Consider the following 13,505-nt stretch of genomic DNA (forward strand, 5'->3'; position numbering starts at 1 on the left):
CCAGTATGCATGTATCCCGTCGTGCCCTGTTGTTCTCCAGTTTGCCATTTTCCTGTGGTTTTCTTTAGGGTTTCCTCGCTGATTTCATTCACTGTTCCTTCTTCGATTTGTTGCAACTCTTCTTCCATATATTTCAGCCATTCGGCATTTCTACTGTGATCTCGTCGCTCTTCCCATATTTTACTCCAGTAGAGTTTTGTTTATTATTATTATTATTATTATTATTATTATTATTATTATTATTATTATAACAACAACTGAAATAATAAAAAGGTACTTCATAGGGAATGTGGACCCTGCGCAAACTGGTTTTAATTAAATGGGTTCTCCCTAACAAGCGCATACGCAAAAGGTTTCCATTGGTTTATTTATTCCACCAATAATAAAATATCATGAACGTATCAAATCCAGTTAGTTGTATATCCCCGACAGGGTGTAATGTGGTCATTATATGTCAACATTCGATACCCACACACTATATACAAATAGTCGCAAGGAAACAAAGAGAAAGAAAATATGGCTCATTGTTTTCAGTTGGAGTCACATATATTTATTTACTGCTTCTTCTAGTATAACGCTTTGTCTCTTGTTCAAAGGGCTTTTCGTACTCTAATATGTTTTACAAGACTCTGCTTTGTCAAACTCGTTGTAATTTGTCTTTGTCTGGCCATGCTTACGACACTTCTTTCCCTGTCGCACCCGGGCCACGTGTGTAACTCATATGTTTTTCTCTTTTTTTTTTCTCAATATTTTTTTATCTTCTTGCTATCTGTTCCGTAATCTCACACGCGGCTCGGTCATTTGTTTATTTGGACTGTCGTAAAGCTGTTGTTTTCATACGTGCATCCGCGTTCCGTTACAATGGTATATGATGACGGAAGGTTTCTGCTGGTCTTTCATGAACGTTTCCAGTTTTTCCTATGTCTGGCACTTTATATTCCAAAATTTTCTTCTATCTATTATTGAAGATCAAAATTCTTAACTTACGTAATCTAAGGAGAACCGTCATGTCAAATCAGTTATACTGTATCATTATTACAGATATCTGTTTATGAAAATATGTTCTTACCATCTAATAAAATAATACGGGGGGAATATATGGTTGAGATGAAGTCGTTTACATATGAGGTACCTTTAATAAGTTTCCAAACTGTATTCGTATGACCACTTTTATTGACAGTACGCATATAAGCTCTAGTCCCCTTCGATTAATCTCATCTGGCTGCAATGCACTTGCAACAACTTTTGTTGACTCCATGGAAGCCATCTTGTGTTAGTATGCTAATGATTCTCGTCACAGCTCTTTTCATCTCCTCAATTTTCTCATAACGACAACTGCTCAGGATTTCCTTGAACTTAGCGAATAACCTAAAGTATCAACAAGCAGGGTCTTGAATATAAGAAGAGTAAAGACAAGTCAGATGCTTATCATCGTACAAATAATGTGTAACAACGATTGACTTGTATACTGCAGCCTTGGGATAAACTTCCTGCAAATCTTCCGCATCTTCACTTTCTTTGCGAATAATTTTGTGTACAGGTCCCATACTGATATCAAAGTATATATAATATTGATTTTTTTCCAACCAACCTTGTTGTCCTGAATCCCCTACTCTACCCAGATCTCGCAACATTCTTCATAAGCTTCCTGCATTCCTTAAATCTTTTATGTCACTCCAAAACTGCAAGTTGGCCCAAAAGCTGTCTGAAACATTCTGTATATTTATGTGACTTTTCTCCATGTTTAAAACAGACTTTTATTGCATTTCCTTCTTCTAAAGTGTCCTCATTTCCCAATTGATTGAAATTCAGCAGCTCTGATGTCAAGATTTAATAGGGGGCATTCTAATTCTTGCTGTAACTGTTCATTTCAACCTGAAATCATAAGAAATGGCCAGTCATCTAATAAGATGATAAGCAATACTATACTAGATTTCCAATAATCAACGACAATTTTAAACAGTTGCACTAAAAGAGTCTTGAAACTTATTTAAGGCGCCTCGTATGTACATTGGGTCAGATCAGCTTGGCACACTGGCTTATACGATGTGTGAATAAATATATGAATGTATAACGAGTACACAGTTCCGGTTCATTAATGTTTTGCCTAACGGATGAAATTAGGTCATAATTTTCATTCGTTTTGAAAGTTTTAAAAATTATAAAAACTTTAAAATTATATTTTTTAAATTTTATTAAATAATAGATTAGATAAGTTACGAAAGTTCTTCCAAAAGTAAAGTTGCTACTTTTTTTAACTTTAAATCTAAAACGTTGAAGAGCTACGGAAGCGGTATTTGAGTGTTTGAAATTAACGGCATAATAACGGCTCCAGAATTTATTTTACCACATATTCGTTACCATTCTTAATTCACAGCACTACTATTTATACGTATATTAAGGCGTGAAACCACTAGAATATAATGCAAAGTTTGTTCCAAAATTAAAGTATTTTAATTGTTTAACTCAAAATGTTTGAGAGCTATAAAGACAACAGTGATACCATAAAAACGAGCAACCGTGTATTCTACATACTTTTTTCTACATATTTACCAACAGTTGCAATACACCTTTGCCAGGCTTTGCAGTTGTTAATCATCGGGGTACGCGTTATCGTTTTACATTGATGAACCCATCTCCTGACTATGCTGCTATGAATGGAATTGATATTGGAAACACTTTACAGGCGCCAGTATATGTTGATCGGTTAATTATTTTTTCTGGTTGGAGGAATCCTATGGTTCTGATGCACGTCCATGACAGGGATTGCTTTCTTAAAGTTTTATAACGTCAATATCTGCAACGGAGTGATAAAACTTTCGAGTGTTGAATGCATATGTTCAGTCATCATCATACTGCAATTTGATCAATAGGGCGAAAGCATGGAGGAATTACTGTTTTAAAATAAACATTATTGCATAATCTGCCAAGTAAATCCCTTTAATCTAAGTTTTTCTTAGATTAAAATTGCTACAAATATCCTCCATTATATACATATATATATATATATATATATATATGCATATATACATACATATATAATATAATATAATATAAAGCTGAATGTCTGTGTTTGTGCGTGTGTGTCTGATCACGAATAGGCTCCTATATGGTTGAATATCTTTTAAAAACTGATTGCATATAATGATAGAAGATGTATCGAGACACAGCAATGGGTATGTTTGATCTGGCAGAACGGTGATTCATTACAATTGTGGTATCTGCGTTCGCGCAGGACCTACAAAGTATGGAAATTTAAATTTAAAAATTAAAAAAAATTAACGTTTACAAGTGTTTTTGATATAGATGTACATAAGTATATTATGATAAGTATGTTTTAAATCAAATAGGGATGGTATGATAAAATTGTTGGGTCTGTGTTCGCGCCTGGCCTCCATGGAATGGGAATAGGCACAAACTTTTATAAAGGCTTTTCATATCTATCTGCGTAAGTATACTTTTACAATTATGTTTCAGTTTGAAGAAATATGGTATGATAAAAATATGGGGTGTTCGTTCGCACCTGACCTCCATAGAATGGAAATATGTCACAAAGTTTAACACGGTTTCTTCAATATAGATCCAAAGAATATTGTGATAAGTGTTTCAGTGTATCCCTCAAATTCGAAGCTATTTCTTTACAGCCTTTCGTTTTTATAGCCTATCATACTTTCATAAATCAGTCCATTTTCTGCAGGCTGTTTTTGAACCCAGTCAACGACGGGTACTTTTGCTTGTATATATATATATATATATATATATATATATATATATATATATATATATATATATATATATGATGAAACTAATGGAAATAGTATTCCGACAAAATAGAGAAAATAAAAAGGAACAAACCGTATTATGTATTCATCAACGTTTCGTCTTTATTTCGAGACTTCCTCGAAATAAAGACGAAACGTTGATGAACACATAATACGGTTTGTTTCTTTTTATTTTCTCTCTCTCCCTCTCTCTCTCTCTCTCTCTCTCTCTGTATATATATATATATATATATATATATATATATATATATATATATATATATATATATAACTGTCCTAAATATCCGGGAATTAAAATATACGGACCAACATGTCCGTTACTCAATATGTCCTAAATTGTTGTGGCTTCAACTTATCTCTATTTATTAGCTCCACCTTGATTATTCCTTTAAGATATTTACAGCCAGAACTAATTTTTAATTCCAACGAAAGTCCATTTCCTGTTTTTGCTTTTGCCTGGCACCAGGAGACATTTCGCCTTTTGTCGTGTCGAGCTCAGGTGGAGTTTCTTAAGTATATATATATATATATATATATATATATATATATATATATATATATATATATATATATATATACTCTTTTAAACCTGTTTTTTGTGTATTGATATTCATATTAAAACCCTTTGTAATATATGAGTCCAAACATTGCATTAACTAGCAAAATATCTAGTTGATTTGCATATTCTTTTAAACATTAATTTTATTTAATTCCCTAATAGTTTTATTCGGTTTTCTTATGGGATAGACATCTTTAGTTAACTATTACGTGTAATTACATTAATGCATATATTCTACCTGATATATACTTGCGTTATATTTGCGTAAAAAAATTATCATAAAAATCAACCTCTTGCTCGATGTATATGTATGTATATATATATATATATATATATGTATATATATATAAATATATATATTTAAACACTTTGCCTATGAACTACTCTATAAATTGTTGGTCTACAGACAGGAAACATAATATAGAGGGTAATGAAACACATGCGAAACTTTATATTGGATTCAACCAGGGAAAAATCAATCCAAAGGTGTGAACATTAAAGAAATGGAATTTGCTAGGTAATGGTCGAATGGCGACATTACGTATATGCATGCGTAACTTAATAGCTTTTGGTTCATGTTTTATTTTTTAGCGTTACAACGATGACGTCTTCATTCCTTAGGAATTGATGTCAAAGGAAAAAAGCATATCGTAAGCTAAACGTTTTGGTTTCGATTCTTGGTTGTAGGGCATGAGTCATTTTTTTTTTAATTTTTAAAATCATTACTATATATTGGGTCCAATATAATATAAGTGATACGACGTTTACATTGAACGGAATATCATATTAAAGCGTATTTTACGAACGGGTAATGTCGGGCGGCCTGCAAGTGTGTATATATATATATATATATATATATATATATATATATATATATATATATATATATATACATATATATATATATATATATATATATAGTGCAGTATATTAATTCTACATGTTCACAAATATAAAGTTTGTTTCGGTTATTTTTTATTAGTTTTTAGAAGCTATCGATTACAATATTGTTCCGTATTGCGAAATTATTTTATACTCCGTATTTAGTTACACACATTTCAGATGAAAGCTTTATAACTGAGAAAGACCGGCAGATGGTGTCGGTTACAGGAACCAAGTAAGTTGTCCAACATGGTGTTTTTAAAGGTAAAAAATGCAGCAATGAAATAGTTTTGCAGACTTGTTGAAATACGAAACAATAATATAATAATAGATACCTTTTGAATAGTAATAAATAACCAATTGAGTAAACCTAATATTTGGAACTTGAAGAAGTATTATACTGCACTATATATGCTATAGAACCCAATAAAGACGCATTCACTTCGTTTGGTATTTTTCATAATTAACAGAATTCATTTAGAAAATATATTTGTTGTTAGATAAAAAAAAAATATATTCGCGATAAAGGTTTTATATCCAGTACGATACCAAAATGTATACTAAAATAAAGTTTATTAACGTTTAAAAACGATTAAAATAATGGCACAACGAGGGGGGAAAACGGGAGAAAAGATTCACAGTTGCCCAAAGAGAAACAATGCGTTAGATGTATTTTTCCCCTCGTTGTGCCATTATTTTAATCGTTTTTGAAACGTTAATAAACTTTATTTTAATGTCCCTGTAAATTTTGGCAAATTCAATAGTTCCTCATAGATCTCTTTACTTTCGACATAATATTATTATTATTACGCTATCGATTTTCTCCTTATGAGATGATAGCTGAAAGAGCTCTGGAGAGACTTCCGCCTATTATATTTAAAACTTTATTTAAATTCTTTACCTCTAAAAATATATGCATATATATATATATATATATATATATATAGATAGATAGATAGATAGATAGATAGATATTGTAGCTTACAATTTCAGTTATCTCTCTTTGGCTTAAAATCCATTGGTATATGAAAATTTACTGAATTATACAAACCCAGTAAAATTCGGAATATTACAAACAAGTATATATATATATGTGTGTATATATATATATATATATATATATATATATATATATATATATATATATACATATATATATATCAAATAAATAAAATAAAATAATCCACAGCTACCTACGGTTTTAACTAGTCACATCTTACTGTGGTCCTAACCTCTATTTCATGTCTTGTTTTCTTCCGCCATCTGGAATATACTTTTGTTTTCTTTTTGAAAAGATGGGTTATTTCTCCAGAAATTAATCAAAGTTCCATACCAGCAACGGACTTTATATACACCGTACATACCAATAACTTGGTTGCAAATTAATTATGTAACAGGGGGGAGGAATAATAAATGAATAAATATTTAGATATTTTTCTACACACCCGTCTATTGTTTTGTTTGTTCGTATTTTATTTACTCTAGTCATTTCGGTCCTTTTCCCATTGCTTTTGACCTTTAAGACTTCCACAAATTCTTTTACGTGCAATGCATAAAGATAACCACTATTTTCTTTCGGATTATTCCGCGTTTCATCTAGGCTACGATTCTTCAGGCGTATATATATATATATATATATATATATATATATATATATATATATATATATATATATGTGTGTGTGTGTGTGTGTGTGTGTGCGTGTGTGTGAGTGTGTGTGTGTGTGTGTGTGTGTGTGTATAGTATGCATTTTGTAATTTGCTAACTCCTTTCATGCTTAAATTGAAAAAAATATATTTTACCTAGGTAAAAAAGAGCACGATCACATTAAAGTTTCTCACATAAGTAAGCATAGCCTGGTCATTTGATTAATACTATTTTTTCCGGTGACTAATTCCCCTACAATAAAATGAAAACAAAAAAAAAAAGAACTTACGCGGGCTTTTTTGTCGAGTCAGATCTTTCATTACAATGTCAGTAGAAATGGTTTTCGAAAAAATAAAAACAAAATCGCCGCCAGATTTCGACGGATGATTATCGTCTGAAAGGAAAAGAAAATCTCTTTAATTGAGGTGTACAAGGTGACGAGATACGGTACTCGATAACAAAATCTTGGAATTTAGACATCAATTATGAATTGTTATTCTGATAAAAATTTCAACTCAAGAGATATCCTAAACATCTTATTTTTAGTATTTTCCACAAAGCACAGAATAGAATTACGGTCAAATATACTAGTAACGCGACTTACATGTTTCTCTAATGCACCGCACATTCGCATTCCGTCTTGTGTTTGCGCTGTGCATCAGTGCATCAGTGTGTGCAAGTTATAGAGTGTATATATATATATATATATATATATATATATATATATATATATATATATATATATCAGGTTTGCGACTCTCTTTTGAACCCTGAACAGGAGTTAGAGACAAGCAGCAGATGCACAAGCCAAAATGTGCCAACAGTACTCCATATATGAGCGAATAGAGGCCTTATAGGGGTACAGGATACTTTCAGGCGTAAGTAATTTTCTAGCACGGTAGTGAGAACCCACCTTTTTGCAGCAGCCTTTGATTTGGCTCTTACTTGAGAAGGATTTAATTACATTATGTATTCTTCCAATGATACCATATGATCTTATTTTCCTTAGGAGACCACCGTGCCACACACCGTCAGAAGCCCTAGCTATATCAAGTGATACAGCCATAACTTCCACTGTTTTGTCCAGTGAATGGTATATTCGAAACATTAGCATGTACGGTGTAGCGATTATGTCGTATTAGTGTATATAAAACATTATATATATATATAAATATTATAAATATATATGTATATATATGCATGTAATTATATATAAATATCCAAATGTTTGTATATTTTTAATTACATGTGTGTAGGTGGATGAATATATATGTTATATGTTTTATGTGCAATGCTCTTATAAGGATTTCAAGCATGTATATATATATATATATATATATATATATATATATATATTACTTTGTGTGCAGTTTGATGGATACATATGCGTATTACTTTTATGTACATTGACATAATAATGTATTCGATCGTCCGTATATTTCTACTGCTGCGTTTAGATTTCGATGCACCTATATATATATATATATATATATATATATATATATATATATATATATATGCGCATTTATTTTCTGTGCAAAGCTCTTATAATATATCCGAGTATGTGTATCTTTGTGCATCTGTGTGTGTAGTAGGATATATATATATATATATATATATATATATATATATATATATATATATATATTTATTTATATATACGAAAAAAAAGACAAAAAAAAACAACGACGTAAATAAATTAAACAAATAAATAATATGCAGCAGCGGAAAAAAGTCAACGAAATAAATATAGGATATACAAAATAAATCAAAAATAAAATACAGTTCATATAAAAAGAAAGAAATAAAAGAAAAAAATCTAACCAAATTGTTGATCACTTAAAGCACGCTATACATCTAAATCCTCCCTCCTTAAATTTGCTGCGAGACTCCACACATCTATTTAATCGATTCCTTTCGTTCCACTTGGCATGCTCTGAATAGAACTGTAACACCCACCGTCTGAAAAGGGGGATTTTCCCTGAAATATAATGGATATGTCACAGACACAACAAGTAAGACATTTATACTTTATACAACTGAATAAATATATGGATATATAGACATATATGTGTGTATTTAATGATTTGTAAATTGCCACTTGTTTTCGTCTTCTCTCATAAAAACCGGCTATATCTCATTTCTTCGCATTAGAATAGCCTCATAAATCTCTACTGCATATATGCGTATGTATTTTATGTACACTGCCATACAGGTTGGAAGGATATAGACAAGACGACATGATTTCATTTCCGTTTGGCGAAAACCAGTTTTGTTTTTTGTTGCAAATCATCCACTAGGTGGTCAGTTTCGTACAAATTCAACGAAAGATATAAGCCTGAAAGTCTGGATATCTGAAACTGACACAATATTCAACGAGCGAGATAGGAGATTTGCCGCTTTACAAATCCTGCTCTCTAGCGATCCAAGTTATGAGAAGAGAACGATTGCCATCACCCTCAAAATGCGTCGATGGAATTCCACGAATATAAATACGTGCCCAGTTTAATAAAAATAAATTTCCGACCACGGTTGTGGTTATTAGTGTGGTTTCAAGTGAGACACATATCATGCCACCTCACATCATCGAAGTCGGCTTCAATGTCAACGCCAAAGTCTAACCGGATGTGTTGAAGTATGTAGTGATACTCTCGTGCAATCATATGGCCGCTGGCAGACCCGGGATGTTGCAGCAGAACTTTGTGTAGACCCGCAAGTCCAAAGCTACGAAAGCTTTCCATCAGAAGGAGTGCTTTTAACTTTCATTCACTGGCCCGGCTCCTTACCCGAACTGAACCAGTTTGACAATTTCATTTGGTCATACGTCGAGAACATCACTAACATGACCGCGCACAACACCAAAGCAAGCCCAATCACTGTCGTTCGCGGAGTATTCGCTGAGATTCCGCCGACGCTTGTGGAAATAGTATGTTTCCAGTTCTAGAGTTGTATCGTGACGGTGATTGAAGCTGAAGGCGGCTTATTGAATAGATATTATCTCTACTACATACTCAAGTTAACTGAATTACTTTTTCAATAAAATGTTAAAAATAAAGACGTAATATTGCTTTCGTAAGAGCAACAACTATATTTTTCACCTTGTATTTGCACTTCTGTGTGTGTGTGTGTTTTCACCGCTATATTCAAGTGTCTGTGAGGAAATACCGTTATAATATAAACGATATTGTCGAAACTGGATGTTTCCAGGAAATATTATATACACAACCTTCGCATATATATATATATATATATATATATATATATATATATATATATGATGATGATTGTAACGTCTTGTCATACGATTGTCACTCCCTCAGACACTTAAAGTCCATGAACCCGAAAATGACATCCATCGCCACAGGACCATTTTAATAGACAAATGCCCGAGGGAGTATCTATACACACATGATGTTACATAGTCTTAGCTTTGTACGAACGCTAAGCCTCTCTCCCTCAGTTCAAAATGTTGAGATCCAGCAACAAGCAACTGCAAGATAGCCAGCAACAAGTTAAACTGTAGACCAGCATAATGTGGGTACTGGTCTCCTGCGATATGGTTTTGTAAATCAGAGATTTGCTTCTCCTAGAATGGTTGCCTTCACCATGCTTACGGGAGCCATCTACACCCAACACACATACACACACCCAAACACACACGGTGCTAGTTGACCGTTAACCTCGAAAAAGAGTTTATTCGATCTTTGGAAGGGCATGTTTTTAATCCTTCAGGGAGACTAGCAACCCTCCTCACCAAACACGTCTGGTGGGGGAATCAGTTTAGTCGCTCGCCGGTGACCTGACAATGAGGCAGGTAGTATTGGGTTACATGGTACCAGTAGAGTATGCCATGATCTGACATATATATATATATATACATATATATATATATATATATATATATATATATATATATAAGCGAAGTTGATCATGTTATTTATTGTTCGTAGGAAGTTGCCGCTCCCATCCCGTCGTAACGAGGTTTAACCGCTTATCTAACGAACTCTACATGTCAACATAAGTATGCCGTGTACTAGAGTGATTATAGAAGAGACTATTAGAAATACAAAAGGCATAAATGAATGTGCGTTTGCATAGTCTGTTTAAACGCATATCAACCCGCCCCAAACAATGCTGACTGTAAACAATTTATTTGATACAATTACCTAAACCCAAGCTCCTATTTTACTGACAATTTCGGCACCATATTTTTCCTAACTCAAAAAAAGTAATCAATAAGTTACATTTGATTTTAATAAAGCAACCTCAGTAACGGCTAAGAGATAATGAGAACAAGATTGATATACACAAACTGGAATCAATATGTTGTGGTTGGACAGAGTTGGTTGATTGGCTGGTTGGTTGGTTGGTTGTTTTTGTTTTACGGGATATGAACCCTTTTCAGGTTATTTATGCCGAATCCAAAAATTTTGAAGAAGATTTTTTTAATAGAATGTATTTGTTGTTTTCGAGTCGGTTTCTATTTAACCCATAGCTGGGACCCTAACAGGTACTACCACTCCGGGTCAGAGTGGACTTGGGAGCAGTGGCAATTAAAAGGTTGCTCCACAGTCCCCAAAACCCGCAAGCTGGAGCCTCACCGCTGGATATAGTGTAAGGTCATATCCAGGACCAGATCGGGCAGAGATTAGGTATGTTGATTTAACAATGCATAGAATGGTTGTACATCCGCGAAAAATAACATAACCTGTTAATTATATTACATACTTTTCGATAAATAATATAACAATATTTATTTCATGACATAAATGGTACAGAATAGTCAACATTTCATATCGTTAATCATTCTCACTGTAAAAGACAAATTGTCACGTTACAATTATATGTGATATGTTTATCAGAAATATGACGCTGTATTTTCTGTATTTCGGTAATCTTTGTTATTATGTGTATTTAAGTATACGTTTCTTATATTTTTTCTAAGCATATTCGATCGGACCTGCCTTTAAACTCCTCAGTCGATGCAAAATGTAGTAAATACTAATTGATTCCAGTTTCGCAACAACTCATGGTAATTTTGTTTCTTTTTATTTTTTTCGCTCTATTACGGCCCCCTTCAGTTTCAGACAAGAGAATTCATTAATTATTGTTGGCATTAATATATAAAGCCGTGGTTCATATTGATGTGTAACATTTTTGAACGTATATGATTTTTTTCTTAATAATTTCGAATGTGAAGTAATATATAAATATTTCCACAATCACATCAACGTTCAGATAGAATTCGGGTTTGAATCGTGAGTACGTATATACTTTACTGATGAGCGTGAAGAGATCTACGGTTTTCATGAAATTTAGTTTTCTAACTGTACAATAAAATGTCGCAAACGTCTATTGACTCCAATTTAGCAACAAGGTAAGTTTTTTTCTCATTGTTCTCAATCTCTTGTCTGTTTCCTTCTCAGTTTTTGATTAGGGAATTCACTAATAGCGATTTTGTTCTTGTTTTTAATGTGAGATGTTATATAATAATTTCAACAAAAACAAAACCGCAGTTCGAATTAAGGCCTCGAATGCTGAGGACGGGTATATAGTAAAAACGACCCTGCAGAAAGTGAGACACGAGTCTAGGCATTCATATGTTTGTAATTGCGCCATTGCCTGATTAGTGATATAATTGCATACTAGCAGGACCCGTAGAAATTCCACGGTAGCTAAAAGCTTTGAAAACACCTCAGTAAGAAATTCCTTATTGTTATATGAAACTCAAGTCGTTACACACTTGCCACCAAAATTTGAAGAGGAATGACGTCATCACAGGCAGTTGACCATGTGATGAATATTTCAAGTACTAAAAACCCCCTGTCTAGATGCCTATCCCCTATCCACTCTAAAAAATATAAGGTAATATGTCTGGGGGCATATAATCATCAAAACAATCGTCAATCCAAATAAGGATAATCTTAAGTCGTAACACACCTATTACCATAATTTGAAAAGGAATAACGTCATCATCGGAAAGTATCACACTCTCTACTCGCTATCTCCCATCCACTCTAATAAAAAGAATGTATAACGCCTGGTAGGATATTGCTATTAAAACAACCGTAAATCCAAATGAACATTTTCTTAAATCATTACACACTTGCCACCATAATTTGAAGAGGAATGACGTAATCACTGAAAGTAAAGCTCACCCGTCTACGCTCCTATCTTCGATCCACTTTAATAAAAAAGAATGTGTACAGTCGAGGAGGATATTGTCATTAAAACAATCGTCAACCCATGTTTCAATAATTTCGTATCGTAACACAGCTACCACCATAATTTCTAGAGGAATGACGTCATGACCGGAAGACCCCCCCCCCTCATCTACGTAGCTATCCCCCATCAACTCTTTTAAAAAGGACTGTATATGCCAGGGAGGATATTCTCATTAAAAAAATCGTTATACCATTTGAGGATAATCTTAAGTGGTAACAAACCTTCGACCATAATTTGAAGAGGAATAATGTCATCACCGGAAGTTAACTTCCCATCCCTTGCACGCAGGTCCCCAACTCACTCTATAAAAATAGAAAGTATAAAGCCCGCGAGGAAATTTTCATTAAAATACCGCCAATCCATGTGAGGATATTCCCAATTCATAACACACCATACCACCATAATTTGAA

The 13,505-nt window shown here is 33.0% G+C and overlaps 1 protein-coding gene across 1 annotated transcript in view; it reads right to left on the reverse strand.

The window, feature by feature from the left end:
• LOC145245819 (G-protein coupled receptor dmsr-1-like) overlaps positions 1-13,505 on the reverse strand; it is a 526,090-nt gene that overhangs the window by 323,297 nt on the left and 189,288 nt on the right. The window contains exon 2 of the mRNA XM_080107469.1: positions 7,160-7,264. The gene's annotated coding sequence lies outside the window, so the exon portion shown is untranslated. The remainder of the gene's footprint in view (positions 1-7,159; positions 7,265-13,505) is intronic.

Source organism: Euprymna scolopes, chromosome 23, assembly GCF_053919585.1.
Source record: "Euprymna scolopes isolate OS-2025 chromosome 23, ASM5391958v1, whole genome shotgun sequence".
NCBI lineage: Eukaryota > Metazoa > Mollusca > Cephalopoda > Sepiida > Sepiolidae > Euprymna > Euprymna scolopes.